The sequence below is a fragment of the Hyla sarda genome, chromosome 4, assembly GCF_029499605.1.
Source record: "Hyla sarda isolate aHylSar1 chromosome 4, aHylSar1.hap1, whole genome shotgun sequence".
In the NCBI taxonomy this organism is placed as follows: domain Eukaryota; kingdom Metazoa; phylum Chordata; class Amphibia; order Anura; family Hylidae; genus Hyla; species Hyla sarda.
The window spans coordinates 377269563-377287871 of record NC_079192.1 but is presented as its reverse complement, the minus strand read 5'-3'; positions in this window follow the sequence as shown (position 1 = coordinate 377287871).

The window sequence follows — 18309 nt, the reverse complement described above, 5'->3', positions numbered from 1 at the left end:
TATTCCAGCTTTAATTTTAGCACTCAATGCCGTTAAGGCATTTGACCGCCTGCGGTGGTCATACACCTTCTTGGTCTTAGCACATATGGGTTTTTCTGGTCATATTCTTTCTGCTATACGTTCTCTTAATTCGCATCCTTTGGCCCGTGTATCAGCCATTGGGACCCTCTCGAATTCCTTAGAAAATACTAAGGGATCACGGAAGTGTTGTCCCCTAGCCCCTCTTATTTACATCTTAGCAATGGAGCCGTTAGCGAATGCTATTTGTCTAAACCCTCTTGTATCGGGAGTTACTATAGGTACTAAGTCCCATACATCTCATTATATGCAGACGATGTGATATTATAATGACGAACCCCTCTATCTCATTGCCAGTCATCTTAGATGACATTTCTATGTTTGGAGCTATTTCTTATTACCAGCTTAATCGAACTAAGACCCAGGCCTTATCTATCAATACTCCTGCTACTCTGTTAATTTCTCTTAAATGCTCATATTCTTTTGATTGGCAATCTTGCTCTTTACAGTATTTGGGGATCAACCTATCATATCCACACAGTAAACTTTATTCTGAGAATTATGAACCTCTTTTAATAACCATATCTACTGACATCAATAATTTCTCCAAAGCAGATATTTTTGGGAAATGTAGAGTAGCGACCTCTAAGATGTTCCTCCTCCCCAAGTTTATTTATTTATTCCGTACTCTTTCTATCTCTCTTCCTACTTCTTTTTTTTTTTTTTATTTTAGTAAAGCTCAAGCGCTACTATCCTCTTTCATCTGGGCTGGGAAACATCCGAGACTGAATGCGAGCATCTTCAGTAAGTCTAAAATGGTGGGAGGCCTTGGTGTTCCTGATATTAGAAGCTATTACATCACCACTTTAGCGGCTGAGCTTAGGCACTGGTTGTGGAGCCCACCTGGTTTGTCCTGGGTCAAGATAGAAAATAATGCTTTTGCTCCCTACTTATAACAAGATCTTCTATATTTCCCATTTTGTGATTTAAAGGCGCCATCTCTGTGGAACGCTCTGGTCAAAGCATCATATACTGCCTGGTGCTACTATGTTACCCACTCTCCTCCATTTGTCACCCCTTAAGTAGGCGACTTACCACTGACTTTCATTCAAGCAAATATCACTGATCTAGATTAGAATTTTTGGATATCGCAAGGACTTACTCATGTACGGTCCCTACATGAGGGATCGAGCATACATACATTTGAACTTTTGAAACAAAATTATGCTTTACATGACGTCAATGGGGAAAAGACCTGGGTCTTGTTTTCACAAATGAGGCATGGCAACACGCTTTTAAAACAATCCACTAAACTTTTTAATGTTCCTCTTATGTGGAATCAGCTTTAAAAACAACACTTCGATGGTATTATACTCCTGATCAACTTTCTAAACTCTATCCAGGTTCTTCTCATCTCTGTTGGTGGGGATGGGCTATCTGGGCCCTCTTTATTACATTTTATGGTCCTGTCCTATGATCATAACCTTCTGGTCTCCATGTGAGCAATTGGTAAAAACAGTACTAGGCTGTCCTGTTCAATGGTCCCCACAATCTGTTTCATTATTTCTTAGTATTAATACTATTTCTTTTAGGATGAGAGATTTATACTGTATTATATGTATATTGGCAAAATAAGCACTTGAGTAATTGGAAATCGGCAAAATATCCCTTCTTTAGAGGAGGTGGTTGCAAAACTAAATACTACCTTTTCATTTGAAAAAAATATAGCCTCAGGTCCAAACAAATATAAATCCTTTGCCAAACGGCAGACGTGGATGCTCTCCCCTTTTGCAAGAATATATGATGCTTAATATTTTAATAATACTTGATCTCCTATGTTGACGAAGTATTGTTGGTTTAGTTCTTAAATAACGCTAATGGTGTACCTTTTCTACGATAAGTTGTTACAAATAACTGTAAATAGGAATAAGTATTGTATACTCTTTTTTTTTTTTTTTTTTTTCATATTCAAACCAAATCTTTATTTATGAAAAGTCAAATAAGGCAACAATCAGACAATCTTGGTCTTACACCATCAAACAAATATTAGCAGAATGTGTCCATGTCAGGTGAGGTCATTAGCTATTCTACATAACAATATACTGGTCAGCATCTGTAGCCTTTCTCATAGACTTCTGTACTGATTAAAGAAGCTGAAGTATTGTAGTAGCTTAGGTATAGTCCAAGATAATAACTAAGATCAACTAACCAAAATAGAGCGGAAGGGGGGGGGGGGGATGAGGGGGAAAGGTAAGGGTATGAAATGTGTGTGCAGGGAGAAGAGAGGTGATGTGGACAAGTGTGGGTAAGGTTGTTGGGATGCTTGGAGGGTGTGGGGGGGGAGGGGTTAGAGACTCGAACTGGGAAAAGGTTAACAGGTAGAAAAAATAGCGACCACTAACCTGGAATTCTCTGGTTGTGGCTCCCACCGGGTCCGCCGCCTCTTGTCACCGCAGGAAATGCAAGGGAACTTATGGCATAACTCAATTCTAACATGTGGCAGGTGCAATTGAGAATGGGAAAAATGTGGCGTGGAAACTGGTGTCAACCCTCCCTGTACAGTGGCGTGTCCAGAAATGCTGACCAAGGCCCCCAGATGACCCCGAACCTGTCATTGTTCCCCTTGGAATCGGCCATCAATTCCTCCATTCTACAGAGAAAAAGGATCTCCGTGTACCAGTCAGTCACCGTCGGGGGTTGTGAGTCTTTCCATCTCCTCGGGATCACAGTGCGAGCGGCAAGTAGAAGAAAATGCGCTAAGATCTTAGAGGGGGTCCGTCTGGTCGAGGGAAGAATGGATAGTAACAGGACCTTGGGGTCATTCGGGTACTCAATCCCTGTGATGGTTTTAATCCTAGAAACCACCACCTCCCAGAAACTGGACATTCGTGTGCAGGACCACCAAATATGTATCATAGTACCCTTATCGGTTCCACATCTCCAGCATAGGTCAGAGGCGTTGGGGTACATCTTATGTATAACTACTGGCACCCTATACCACCTAGAGAGGATTTTAAAGTTCGTTTCCTGCGACTTGCATGAGATTGACATCTTGTGGCAACTAGTGAATGCCGTCACCCAATCTGATGGGGCAAAAGTAGTATGTAGTTCCTCCTCCCAGACCCTGGTATAATTTGGCAAGTTCTGGGCCTTTTCCTCCAAGATCAGGTTATAAATGGTCGAAACCGCTCTAGGTATCTGGGCGGAGGAAGCACACAGTTTCTCAAAAGGGAGTAGAGGTCTATTTAGGCGTAACTGACTACCCTCCATGTCCACAAAATGTTTGAGCTGTAGGTACTGTAGGAGAGTTGCAGGGTTGCGGGAACTTAACGGTACTATATCCTCGTAGGGGCGGATCAGGGAACCCTCTAAGAAACCCTTCAGCGGCAGGGATGGCGGTTCCGAGACTCCCAAGAAGGAAGCACTTCTCAGTCCCGGGGGAAATCTAGGATTACCCAGCACTGGAGTCAATGGGCCATCTGGAGTGAACAGTGTAGTGCGTCGCAGGTAGCGTCTGAACATCTCTGTCAATTCCCGGTTGACTATCGGGGTATCCTGAGGTAGGGAAGTGCGTGGGGGCAGCCAGGGAACAGATACCATGTGAAAATGTGTCCCTGTGGTTTCAACCTCCACCCATCGTTTCGAGGAACGACCGTGGAGGAAGTCCAGGTACCTGGTCAACGAGGCTGCTACATAGTAGGCCTCACAATCCGGTACAGCCAAGCCACCCGCCTGTTTCCTCCGTATGAGAATTTGTTTAGCAATCCTCGACGGTCGTCCCGCCCAAACCAAGGACCGTATTACTCGGGTAAGTCTTTTGAAAAAGGAAAAGGGCAGTGCAATAGGGATGGCCTGGAAAAGGTACAACAATCTCGGCAAAACATTCATTTTTAGCACATTTGCCCTCCCCAACCAGGAGAAGGTACCCCTCGTCCATTTTTCCAGGTCTCTCTCCAGAGTTGCTAGTAGTGGTTGGAAGTTTAATGTATAAGTGTCATTCGGGTTAGCGGGGACCTGTACTCCTAGGTATTTAATGGATTGAGAAACCCAACGAAAATGATTCGTGGTGCGTGCTGCTGACATCTCATATGGCGATAGGGTAATGTTCATTGCCACACTTTTGGTCATATTCACTTGGTGGTTGCTGAAATAGGAGTACAAGTCTAAGGCGCGCGTGAGCGCTGGGAGGGAGGTGGCAGGTGAGGTAATATAGAGCAACAGGTCGTCCGCGAAGGCCGAGCAGAGGTGATCGCCTCCCCCTACCGGAAATCCGGTAATTTCTGGGTCTTGTCTCAGAGCATTGAGAAGGTGTTCCATGCATAAGACGTATAGCAAGGGGGAGAGGGGGCACCCCTGTCTCGTGCCGTTTCTGATGGGTATTGGAGTGGAAAGAGATCCATTAATCCTTATCTGAGCATGGGGGTCTTTGTATAGGGCTCCAACGCGTCCCCGCATCAGTGGGCCCAAACCTATCTGTCCCAAGGAGGCTTCCATGAACCTCCAGCTCACCCGATCAAATGCCTTCTCGGCATCAAGAGAGAGAAGCATCAGCGGTTGACGTTGAGACAACGCTCCATGTACAATAGAGAATGCTCTCACCGTATTATCTCGTGCCTCACGGGAGCATATGAAACCTGATTGATCTGGGTGAACCAGAGGCCCAAGGACTGCTGTCAATCTATCTGCGATCAATTTAGCAAACATTTTGGTATCTGTATTCAGGAGCGAGATCGGCCTGTAACTAGCACACACATTTGGGTCACGCCCTTCCTTGGGGATTACTGTAATATGTGCGTTAAGGGATTCAGTCGGGAAGCCACTATCTGGTGTCACGCTGTTAAAGGATCTGCATAAAAACGGGACCAAGTCTGCTTTAAGAGTCTTGTAAAATTTATTGGTGTACCCGTCCGGCCCGGGGCTCTTCCCAGCGGGCATGCTCCCTATAACTGCCGCTATTTCCTCCTCTGTGAAAGGTGCCTCAAGAACGGTGATGGTGTCATCTGAGAGTCTGGGGAGAGCAGTCCCGGTAATATATTCCTGCAGTGTCATGTCTGAGCATGGGGGTGGGGGATGGGCTTGGGTAGGAGGTATATTATAAAGTTTAGAGTAATATTGTTCAAAGGCCTTTAGTATATCCTTCGTGAGGAAGCTTCGTCCCCCACCCTCAGTATTGATGGAGGGGATATATAGTGCAGCTCGTTTTTCTCTAAGGGCCCTCGCAAGTAATCTCCCTGGTTTATTGCCCCACTCGTAATAAGATTTCGAGCATTGTTGTCGGTAACGTTTGTAGGGATCGTTAAGGATCCTACAAATTTCATGTCGCGTTGTGGTCAACTCTCTGAGAGTGGATTCCTGTAATGTTTGTTTATGTAGGGTCTCAAGTCTAGACAGAGTCCCATAGAGGCCCCTCAGTCTCCCCGCTTTTTCGCGTTCAAGTCGTGATCCGTGTTTAATCAGCACCCCCCTCAACACGCACTTTAGCGCCTCCCATTGCACCGTTAGGGGAGTCTGGTCAGAACCATGATCGTCTAAGAAATTCACTACAGTGGTTTTAAGGTCAGTCAAGCAAATTGTGTCCAATAGCAGGGTCTCGTTAAGACGCCATCTATAATTGGGAGTGTTAAGGGAAGGTAGGTGAAGCGTGCAAAAGACCGGAGCGTGGTCTGAGAGGTATAGGTTCCAGATCTGCGTGGAGGAAAGACGTGGCAGATAATAGTGTGGTAGGAACACATAGTCAAGTCTACTGTATGTCCCATGTGGACTCGAGTAGTGGGTGTAGTCCCTAACATCCGGATGCTGGAGGCGCCACACGTCGCATAACTGCATCGAATGGAGAAGTCACCGCTAAGCAGCAACATACCCTGTGTAAATGAGGACAAGTCTTCTAAGACCCGTGTCAGGAATGTGACTTGTGCAGAATTTGGTGAGTAGACAGTCGCCACCGTCACCACCTGGTCCAGGACCCTTCCCCGCACAAACAGGTATCTAGCCTCAGGGTCAGTCCTGGTCTCAGTCACTGTAAAAGGTACCGAACGGTGGAAGCCGATCGATACCCCCTTCGTTCTAGCATCAGGGTTAGGGCTGTGGACCCAGGTGGGATAGTACCGGCTAAGCTCAGTCGGGAAATGGTGTGTTTTGAAATGAGTCTCCTATAGACAGAGAACCTGGACCTTCAGTTTATGCATGTGGTATAATGTTTTAGCTCTTTTCTAGGGAATGTTAAAGCCCTGAACATTTAACGTGGCCACTTTGAGGGTTGCCATACTCACGATGTCGCTGACAGAGAACGGAGGCGGCGGTCGGGTGCGTCTGAGTAGCGTTAAACCAGAGAAGTCTCCAGCTAAAATAAAAACAGAGAAATAAACAATAAATAACAATAACTGGAGTTATGTAAAGAAAAAAGCAACAAGTTGTGCAGGGGAAAACTATTTGCAGGTAGATACCACTGCGTACAAGGTGTACTCTGCGTACACCGCCCTAGTAGGGGGTTTGTGATGATGAGTAACAGGTAGGGAGAAAGAGTAAAACCGTTTAAGAAAAGTCTGTGGACTAAGAGATACTAAGACGAACGCTAAGCGACCTCCAACGGCTATGCAGCAGTGAGGCACTAATCCACGTAGTGGATCAGATGTGTAAGTGATTACCGGGAAAGGCAGATAATAGTGTGAGGTCAGGGGTGTTAGTGAGATAGAGCAGGTGAGTTTAGTAGGGTCAAAGAGGTAGGAAAGAACGAAGGAATAACAGGGACCCTGCTGTGTAACATAGGATATTAAGGACCCTATAACTAAGTCAGGTTGTCAGAGAGAGTTCTCAATTCTCTGGGGAGGGGCCGTCCGGTCTTTGTCTCTGTCTCCTCTGTCTTTGTGGCAATGGCCAATCTGGATGTGGTCGTCTTGCGGCTGATCTCTGGGATGTCCCTTGTAGTGGTATAGGAGCATAGGGGTCTTGCAGGAACGCTTTCCATTCCGGTAAGGATATAGATGGCAGTCCCAGTGAGTCCAGGAATCGGGGGAGGTCTTCAGGCACTTTTAGACTCGCTGTGGTATCCCCGGAAGTCACATGGAGAGCAAAAGGGAAGCCCCAGCGGTACGGTAGTCGCCTCTCTTGTAGTATGCGGAGGAGGGGTCTCAGGAGAGCCCTCTGGCGCAGAGTACGTCTGGACAAATCCGGAAACAGTTGTATCATTGCGCCATCAAAGTCCACATCCCCTTTCTGGCGCACCTTCTGCATCAGCTGCTCCTTCAGGGTACATTTATGAATCCTGCAAATTACGTCACGTGGGCGAGTCGGATCAGTGCTGGGAGCCCTCAGTGCTCGGTGTACTCTGTCTATCTCAATGTGAGTTTCTGGCGGTCTATCCAATATCATATTGAATATCCCCACTACAGTGGAGAGGAGATCAGGGGTCCTGGTGGCTTCTGGTAAACCCCTCAGTCGCACGTTATTTCGGCGGTTCCTGTTCTCGATGTCATCGAGATGTTCAGAAAGAGCATGATGAGTGGCAGAGTGTTGGCGTATAGTCGACTGCATATCCTGGATGGAGGTTAAGACAGATGATTGAAAGTCCTCTAGGTCAGACACTCTGGTTTGCAGGGCAGAAACGTCGTTCTTAACCGGCTGGAGATCCTGGAGCCAAGCGTATTTCAGGTCAAGCGCCATTGCTGACATGTCAGCTTTTGTTGGAAGAAGAGCAAGTAGGGCCTGCAATTCTGGATGGCCTTTCAGTAGGGCCACCGCCTGGGCTGGTGGGGGTAGATCTGGAGTATGTTCCCCTATGGGAGCAGCAGCCCCATAACCTGTCATCAGTCGCTGTCCCAGGGGCTGGCAGGGCCGAGGGATCTCCTGTGCTGAGACCGTGGTTCTTCCCCCTGTAGGTGCCAGCGGTGACAATTCGTGAGGGGGAGATGAATCAAAGTGTGGCAGGTTCCCTAACCCCCCAGGTAGGGGCTGGTGCTGTACAGGTGCTGGCGGCACGGCCCTTTCAGTAGCAGTCCCCTCCATGGCTAGTTCTCCCTCAGAGGAGGAGCGATGTAGGCCAGGGGACTCTGGGGAGTCCCTGAAGATGGAGGGTATACTTTGGGATGGCGAGGGGGGTCCCCCAAGAGATGGTGGCGGGGGACAGCAGAGATCTGTCATCCGGGGTTTCAAGTGTTGTGCGCCCCCCTGGTCCCTCCTCCCCTCCCCCGGAGTACCTGGTAGTCCAGTGGGCGCCCGCTCAATCCACCCTTCCATAGCGGCAGAGGGGGAGAGCAAGGGCTGTGAGCCGGCTGTCAGATGGGTTCCTCTGTGCTCTGCCGAGTCCCCCCGCATGCGTTCTCTGCCGCGCACGTGGTCCAGGGAGATGTCGGGGAAGGCAGCCTCTTCACTCGCGGCAGGTAAAGACGGCCGGCCAGTCCCCCTTTGCCCAGGGAGGTTCAGCAGCGCCGGCAAGTGGTGTCGTTGCGGTCCGGAGCCTGTGCCGGTCATGGTGGGTGCAGTCTCCGGTGGTGAGGGGGCGGGCGCACTCTTCTCCTGAGTCGCCCGCGCCATTTTGGAAAGCCCGGCCATCCCGCTCCGTTCTTCTTCCAGGGCTAGAAGCGGTGTGAAAAAGTTAGATATGGGGACCTCCGTGTGCTGAGAGGTTCCCAACTTCTTCCTCTGCCGTCCTGACCTCCGAGTTCGCATGTGAGCCTGTGTAATCACCCGGTATTGGTGCCGATATAGCGGAGCTCCTCAGTCCTGCGACCTCTCTCTTACATGGCTAGCCACGCCCCCCTTGTATACTCTTTTTATGATAAGCTGTCACAAATAACTGTAAAGAAGGGGGAATAAGTTTAATTGCCCAATCAGCATAGAGTGCATATATTTTATGATTAGACATCATCTACTATAAGATTAAAACTTTGTCCTAAGCATAAGGCCACTCCTTTTTATCTCTACCTTTTCCTTTTTTTGTCTCCTTTCTTTTTCTACCCTTTCTTTTATTCTTCTTTGTGTCTCCTTCGGTATTGTTTGTATAAAATTTAGATGATTTTTATGCTCATTGTCACCCAAGACAAGGGCCTTAAATATCTATTATTGAATATAGAACATGAACATATGATTATATACTGCCATGTTACTACTGTATCCCTATGGTGTTTATTTGCATTTAAAAAACCTACAAGGAAAAAAAAGAAAAAAAAAAGAAAAAGAAAATTCATGGTACCTCTTCAAGACTCTCACATGTCATTCCAGCTCACTCTAAGGTATGTTGGAGAGGTCTTATGCAGATTTGTATGTAGCTATATGTGGTGGTCATGTCCGAACATTAACACATTTTGGCAAGATGCCTTCTCTTTCATTTCAAAATTCTGTTCCGGGAGGATAGATGTCTCCTCCCGCTGTCAGCCAGCCCTGCGCCCGAATCACAATGTACTGAATACCCTGTATCATCGCTGTGGTTGACATGTAACCCCTTCCCCGCCATGAGGACCTTGCGCACACAGAGGGAATCAGGGGAATCGGCTATTATGATTCCCCTCGTGGGCGCACGGTCCCCATGGTGGGGGAATTAGTAACATGTCAGATGCAGTGCTATCATGCAGTCCCCACATCAGGGAATGAAGGAATTGTCATCCGCAGCGCGCTGTCCCCACATCAGGAAACTAATCATATGTGACGCGCGGGGCTGCTCTCCTTCTCTCCCCCCCCCCCCATCCCCAATTAATTGTCATTCGCAGCGTGCTGTCCCCACATTAGGGCTCCTTACATGACAGTGCGCTCAGCCTTTCACGGCCAAGGTGGGACATAGCTGCGGCCGGTGATACGCTGACAGCTCTGTGACGCTACCATCCCCAGGAAGCAGCATGAGGATCGTGAGTCCGTTACCGTAGCAACGGGGGAACGCAGGAAGGTGAGTCAAAGTTTAATTTGTTTATTTTTGCAGCCTGGGCACAGAAATATGTAAAATTCATCAGTGACCCGCAGCGCCCGTGGGTCACATATGATCACTTCCCCCCCTGTGAGGGTGGGATGAATATACTAATGAGCAGGGTGGCGAAAAGGAGTGCTAAAGGGGAAAGAAAAAAAAAAGCCACCCACAAACCGGGATGGGCAGCAACGCAAAACAAGTTGGGCAGGGCACTGAAAGAGGAGGCAGGCTACAAGGCATGCTGGGAGTTGTAGTTTCCAAACCAAAGGAAAAACAGAAATAGATGCTACACTACATGGACACACTTGTGCAAAGAAAGGAAAAGAAAGAAAAACAAAGAGCAAGCACGAGACGAGAGATGAGAACAAAACTCACCTGCGAGGGTAAGTAGAAACTGGAAAAACACATTGAGGACCAGCTCTAAGCAAAGGATTACATGACTTCATGACTTTGGGAGGTGGGACCTATAGCCCCTACAGCCTTGCCTGTACAGTGGTATACATTTAAGATCAGGTGGTTCTGGTTTTAGGAATGACTGCAACTTCCTGTCTTATCTCTCTCTTCCTCTCTCTCCCATCAGAAGTACTGGAGGAAACATTTCCCTCCTGTCTACCCTATTTTAATTTCTACTCCACAATTGTGTATGTAACCATTATGTAAGTCAAAATGCACATTATGTAAATCATTATTATTATTTTTTTTATATATAGCCATTGTATATCTGGTACAGTTTAAAATGTTATTTTAATTTAAAGGAGTAGTCCAGTGGTGAAAAACGTATCCCCTATCCTAAGGATAGGGGATAAGTTTGAGATCGCGGGGGGTCCGACCGCTGGGGCCCCCTGCGATCTCTCTGTACGGGGGCCAGGCTCTCCGGCCAGATAGCTGGTGTCGACCTCCGCACGAAGCGGCGGCCGACACGCCCCCTCAATATATCTCTATGGCAGAGCCGGAGATTGCCGAAGAGTTGTATTGCGGGGGCGTGTCAGCTGCCGCTTCGTGCGGAGGTCGACACGCCCCCTTCCCGCGGGCTGTCAGGGCTCCGTACAGGAGATCGCAGAGGGCCCCAGCGGTCGGACCCCCCGCGATCTCAAACTTATCCCCTATCTTTGGAATGGGGATAAGTTGTTCACCACTGGGTTTACCACTGTACTACTCCTTTAAGGTTTCCCGTTGGCATTAGCTGTCCAGGCATGCTGAAGTTGTAGTTTTGCACTGGTTGAAAAACATTGCTCTAAGCCGAAGGAAAGGGTAATCCTTCAGCCATGGTTCCCTCAAGGTTTCCTCTACAAGGGGATTTTCTTCTTCTGTGTGCTGGAGGAAGACTTTTGGATTTGCTATGCTAAGCACCATTTTCCCAGCTTTTGTCTGGACATATAGTTATTTTATTGCTCAACTGTTATGAATTTCTACCCCAATAAACTTATCCCAGGATTAGAAAGTTGATTACAGTTGCAGTTTAGGTATACCTGTAGCTTCATGAGCCAGACAAACGTTTTATTATGTGGTCAGCACCAGTCGGATGGGCATGGCCAGGGGTTCGCAATTAGGACCCTGCGCCTCTCTCCTTTACATTAGAGGTGGGACCACTATGTGATTGATACCAGGTCCTGTGCGCATGCGCCCTGCATCACATCTTCTTACGTACGGCGAGTTCGCTGAACGAGCGCTCGCTCCCTCCCTTTGCGCAGGCATTCTGAGAACTCACCACACCCAAGAAGATAAATACAATTTATCTATACACAATATAATGCCAACAAGAAAATAAACCAATAGGGTGACTCGTATACAGCAGTGATACCCAACAAGTTTGGGCTCCATGGGAAGGGCAACTTCATAGGGTACAGCTGTTCAAAATATTAATTTCATAGTTTAATTTAATTAATGCTTTATTAAGAGAGTTATATCACGTAAACTGTTTTCTTACAGATGGTCTATTTTTGTCTATTCTACACTATTGACTCTTCAGTTTCCTCATTGTGTTCTCTATTTGAAAGGTCACCTTTATGAGTCACAAATACTGTAAGTTATGCTTTTTCCGTCTCTGTGCTTTTATCTAATAAAAAATCCATAGTTACTGTATATGTATTTGCAGTTTTGTGAGAGTCTTGAGAATTGTCTGGGGCATAGAAAATGTATTTGGTGAGGATTTAGGCATCATTTGCTTTTAGACATTTTCTTTCTTTCAGTTTAAGCAAATTTACAAAATGTATAAAGTTTATGAAAATTCCATACTGTTAAATAGAGAGAGATACACACATAGCCTCTCCATTTGACCCCCTATACGTAGCTGCTGCTGGACACCTCACTTGCTAAACAGGGGGGGGGGGGGGGGCAAAGAAACCCAAAATTCATTTTCAAAAGTGGGACCCCTATCTATGAAACATTTATGCCATTTTAGGTGGATGTATAATACATGTGATTGACAGACATTTATTAATATCTTTCTCCTTAAAGGGGTACTCCCCTGGAAAACATTTTTTTTTTTAATTAACTGGTGCCATAAAGTTAAACAGATTTGTAAATTACTTCTATTAAAAATTCTTAATCCTTCCAGTACTTTTCAGCTGCTATATACACAGGAAGTTCTTTTCTTTTTTGAGTTTCCTTTCTGTCTCACCACAGTGCTCTCTGCTGACACCTTTGTCCATTTTAGGAACTATCCGGAGCAGGATAGGTTTGCTATGGGATTTTTTCCTACTCTGGACAGTTCCTAAAATGGACAGAGGTGTCAGCAGAGAGCACTGTGCTCAAACAGAAAGGTAATTTACAAATCTGTTTAACTATCCGGCACCAGTTGATTTAAAACAATGTTTTGCAGTGGAGTACCCGTTTTAAAAGGTTTAACAGAGTTTTGGCAAATTTGTTCAAATTTCTCTTGCAATGCTGGCCCCCCAGGGAACCTCTGTGAGGTAAGGCCATGGCAAGTAACTTTGAAGGAGGAATCATTTCCCAACTTTCACTGGACAGATAAGAAGGATGGAGTTTCTTAATGTTTTTGGAGATACTTGAAGGTGCTGAACGATTTTTGGATGGTGGGTATGGAAGGTGAAGGAGCTGAACCATTTTTGGATGTTGGGCATGGAAGGTGAAGGAGCTGAACCATTTTTGGATTTTGGGCATGGAAGGTGAAGGGGCTGATCCAACCATTTTTGAACGGTTAGCATTTTAACTAAATCCCACCAATAGCTGTGCATCCATGTATTGATATATTTTACATTGGATAGAGGGACTCAGCTGCTCAGAAGCTTGGTCATATTAGTCCCACCATCAGCAAATAAATGAGGTCCTATCCATACCCTAGGTGAGATCATAATAACCCCCAAATTATAACCCATTTCACACTCCATAACCATAAGATGGCCTTAATACACAATTCACCCATTATGGAAAATCATTAACAATAATCATTAAGTTTATTGATGTGGAACAATTGGTTCAGATTGCACCTGCTTCCCATTAAAGTCTACAGTCATAATATGTGATCAGCTATAACTAAGGAGATGCTAAGGAGACAGCTGTGATATTCACAATGGTGGCTATAACATTCCTGTCATTTCACACGTGACTGTGTTAGACTTCATTTCCCATGCTACAAATAAATTATAACTGACTGAGGTAGTAGAGTCCCAGGAATAGGGATCCTCCCTAATATCCGTTCTTTGTTATGGGACTTGTTCTGCAGTAAGGGGATCAAGAATGAAACATTCTCCTTATCATTCTACATAGATTTCCACAGAGAGCCCTGCGTGGGACTGTTTTCTTGCTCCTGCCTTCTACAGAGAAATTTCTGACCATTACCCCCCGTTCCAGCAACATGTGTGCCCAATCCTGCCTATCAGGACAAGTAATGGAAGTGAACTGGCCATGTGGTTGCTGTGCTAAGCAAGTGTTCCATAAAGGAGCCAGGGAAAGCTGTGTGTGACAGTCAGACCCTATAGTGACTCAATGCCCCGTAATCATTACAGGGTCTGACTGTTACACACTGTTATAAGCAGATATGCTCTTCGTGAGCATTGAAAAGCTGGGTAAGACATTCTCACTTAGCTTTTCTATGCTCCTGGATGGCATATCTCACTTTCAGGTACAACAGAGGAATCACGGGGCACTGGTTGGGCCCTAACTTTCAATAAGGAACTGGTGGTGAACACTAAGACGGCTGTGTGTACCTGGTCCTAGTGACGGAAGCCTTCCTATCCTTTACGGTGACTATGAGCGGAGCAGCACCATGGTCATAGGACATCTGAGATGTACATGTATGATAGAGGGAGGAGTCAGCAGCGTAGCCAGACACTAGAGGCTGCTCAAAGTATGTTGAGGGTCCAGGCCCTGAAACCACCTTCAGTTTCTAGAAAGAAAGGGCAGGACTGTTTCTCACCACTTTCTCCATCCTCCTCTCCACAAGCTCCATAGACTTACTATAGAGTCCGTACACAGCAGGGTGGAGATAACAGGGAGAAGCAAATAATTCTCCCTGTTTATTCTAGCGACTGGTAGCAATTGGTGGGGGTCTCAGCACCCAGACCTCCACAGATGAAAACTTTTCACATGTCAAAGGTTTTCTGAAGAGACAGTTACACTTCAAAGGGACCGGTACCCAATGTATCTTCACATGGCTGGGTGTCTGCAAGTGTAAACATCAGGGAGAAGCCACAAGGGCTATATAAAAATTCTTCTAAATGTGGACATTAGGATAAGATTTAACCTGTGTTCTTAAAGAGGTACTCCATGGCCTCAGCATGTGGAACATTTCGTTCTGAACGCTCAGTGCGGGTGCCGGGGATCGTGACATCACTGCCACGACCTCTCGTGATGTAATGCCACACCCCCTCAATGCAAGTCTATGGGAGGGGGCATGACAGTCATCACGCCCCCTCCCACACACTTGTATTTTGGGGGCATGGCCGTGATGTCACAAGCCCCGGCACCTGCACTCATCGTCCCGAACAAAATGTTCAGAATGCTGAGGCAGTGGAGTACCTCTTTAAGAGAATTTCTTCGAGGCAGTTTTAACAAGAAGCTAATGAAATTCCTGTAGATTGAGAAATACTGGTGGTTTACAATCATCATTAATTTCTTGGATGTTTCCAGAACTGGAGATATAAGGGATAAAGTAGTCAAAATCAGACCTCCCTATTGAGAAGAAGCCCTAAAGCAGCCTAAAATGACTGCTCCCAGGTGACAATAGGTTATGCAAAAAGTAATGGATAGACATAACATGAACCTTAAAAGAGTGGAAAGAAAAAGTCCAACCCAATAGCTATGTGTACTTAAGTCCAGTCAATGAATGTGGCAGCTTTCTGCCCTCTGCCTCTCTCCCAGCGGAAGTCTCAGCAAAATTTCAAGCATCAGTCAGAAGTACATCCAGCCAGTCAGCAGCCTCTAAGCAATGTCTCAAATCTAAGGAAATTCTGTCAGTGTTGGACATTGATTCCAACACTTACAAAGTTGTCAGCAAAAACCTCTGTAACAAGTAATGTTTTCATCTCGGTAGACAGCGAACTGCCCACTGAGCCCACATATTTTATGTCGTCTTTGCAGTCTCATGTTGAATGCAGAACAAGATTTCTAAGAAGGGAAAAGGTTCTTAAGGAAATAATAGATCAATTCAGCAGTATTCAATGCTTCTACTGTTATCGATTCCTCCTGTGTTTTCTTGGAAAAGTGTGCACCGGTCATCAGTTCTTGCATAGATATTAATGATTCCGACCGTACAGGATAGCTGCAGAATATTCATACGTTGTTTGTCTTGCCTTGTTTATTTAGAAGAATTTCTTGGTTTACACTGACAGAACAAATTGACTTTTCCACCATGACCTAATGAAAATATAAATAATACTTATAATAATAATAATAATAATAATTATAATGAGAATATTATTATACAGTAAAAGCTCTTCAAAAGACAACTTCTTTTGAGAAAACTCTTTTTACCCAGACTTGACCTGTGACAGATTTACAGTCTGCCATTTGTCATGCATTATTTGTCCGCCTCTGATAGAAGACCACTTTTTTTGGCAATTTTGGGTGGCCGTTAGAGATGAGCGAACTTACAGTAAATTCGATTCGTCCCGAACTTCTCGGCCTTTCCTGCATAAATTAGTTCAGCTTTCAGGTGCTCCGGTGGGCTCAAAAAGGTGCATAGAGTCCTAGGAGACTCTTTCCTAGCAATGTATCCACCTTTTCCAGCCCACCGGAGGCTGAACTAATTTATGCAGGATAAGTCATCAACTGCCGAGCCGAGAAGTTCGTGATGAATCGAATTTACTGTAAGTTCGCTCATCTCTAGTGGCCGTCTCAGAAGGTTTCACTGTAATTCCTTTGCAATGGAGAACTATTCTGTAGAGGGTAAGTACTGGTGTCTTTACAAAACTCAACGTGACACATGCTAAACAAAGAACAAAATATTCTTTACACATGTCATAGATTCCTGAGCAGTTTGTCATCTCCGATTGTTACTGATTTTCAAAATAAAAGGCTTAAAAACCACTTAAAGGGGTACTCCGGTGGCCAATCCGTTTTTTCAGTTTAGGGTAGACAGGAGGGAAATGTTTCCTCCAGTACTTCTGATGGGAGAAAGAGGAAGAGAGAGATAAGACAGGAAGTTGCAGTCATTCCTAAAACCAGAACCACCTGATCTTAAATGTATACCACTGTACAGGAAAGTCATGAAGTCATGTAAACCTTTGCTTAGAGCTGGTCTGATCAACCAATACAGATGCTCACTGTGGATGGGTTTTCAATATGGAGAAGGAAGTAATCCATAATGAGACACCTCTGGTGGCCACTTATCTCCATGGTGAACGAAAGGATCGGGGGTTAAAATTTATAATGGCTGATCTTGAACTTAACATAATATGCCAAGAGACCCCCATACATATAATCGAGAGGCCCTTATACACATAATCGAGAGACTCCCATAAACAAAATCAAGAGGCTCCCATACACACAATCGGGAGGCCCCCATAAACAAAATCAAGAGGCTCCCATACACATAACCAGGAGGTCCTCATACACATAATGGAGAGGCCCCCATAAACACAATCGAGAGGCTCCCATACACATAATCGATAGGCCCCCATACAGATAATCAAGAGGCCCCCATACAAATAATCGAGAGGCCCCCATACACATAATCGATAGGCCCCCATACAGATAATCAAGAGGCCCCCATACGAATAATCGAGAGACTCCCAAACACATAATCGAGAGGCTCCCATACACATAATTGGGAGGTCATCATACACATAATCGAGAGGCCCCCATACACATAATTGGGAGGTCATCATACACATAATCGAGAGGCCCCCATACAGATAATCGAGAGGCCCTCATAAAAATAAATTGAGAGGCTCCATACACATAATATAGCCAGTCAACCTTTTTCTATTATGTATGAGGGGACTCTTAAAATCCCACTGCTACAATGGAGTGCTAGTTAGTGTTGAGCGCGAATATTCAAACTGCTAATTTGTACCGCGAATATCAGCACTTCGGGATTTCACAAATATTTAGTATATAGTGATATATATTGGTAATGACAAATATATATATATATATTTTTTTTTTTTATGTGAATTTATGTGAATATCAGCACTTCCAGACTGGACACTGATTCCTCCCTTCTTTTAGGTGAAAGATATAATTGGGCATGCGCACTATGCTAATTTCATTACAAATTTTCACGTGAATAAAATAAAAAAAGAACGAACATAGCGAATATGCAAATTTTGCAAACATAGGACGAATATTCGCAAAATATCGCTAATTCGAATATGGCCCCTGCCGCTCATCACTAGTGCTAGTATGTGTTAGTCTTTTACCCAAACTCTCTTACTAATTATTCATTAGGGTATATTTCAGGATCTAAGTGTACTGTAATAATTAAATATGAAAGATCACTGAACTGTGACTAATAATGAGATTCACTGAACTTTGTGACACTTGTTAAGCTCATAATCTTCATTTATAAGTCCAAAACAACAGAGCGCTTCTGTGTGGAATCTTCCAGACTAGGTCGGATTATTAAGGTGAGTGAGGAACGTGCACAACCCTGATGTATGCTTAGTATAGCAACTGCTGCGGCTTCCCACGCTGGATCCACCGGGCTGATCGGGTTGATTCCGGGCTGATCGGGTCTCTGGTGACCCCATCAACTGGAAAATAGTGATGATCTGACCTGTCAGTGACAGCCCAGATCATCTTGCAGGGTAGGAGTGAGGTTGCAGTGATGCGATCTCCTCCTATCCTCTGCCATTGGTCAGAACTGAAAGTGAAAGTAGAGTGATCTTTACTGTGGCAACCACTAGGAAGGCCAAACTGCAACTCCCAGCATGCCCAGACAGCCAAAGGCTGTCTGGGCATGCTGGGAGTTGTAGTTTTGCAACATCTGGAGGGTC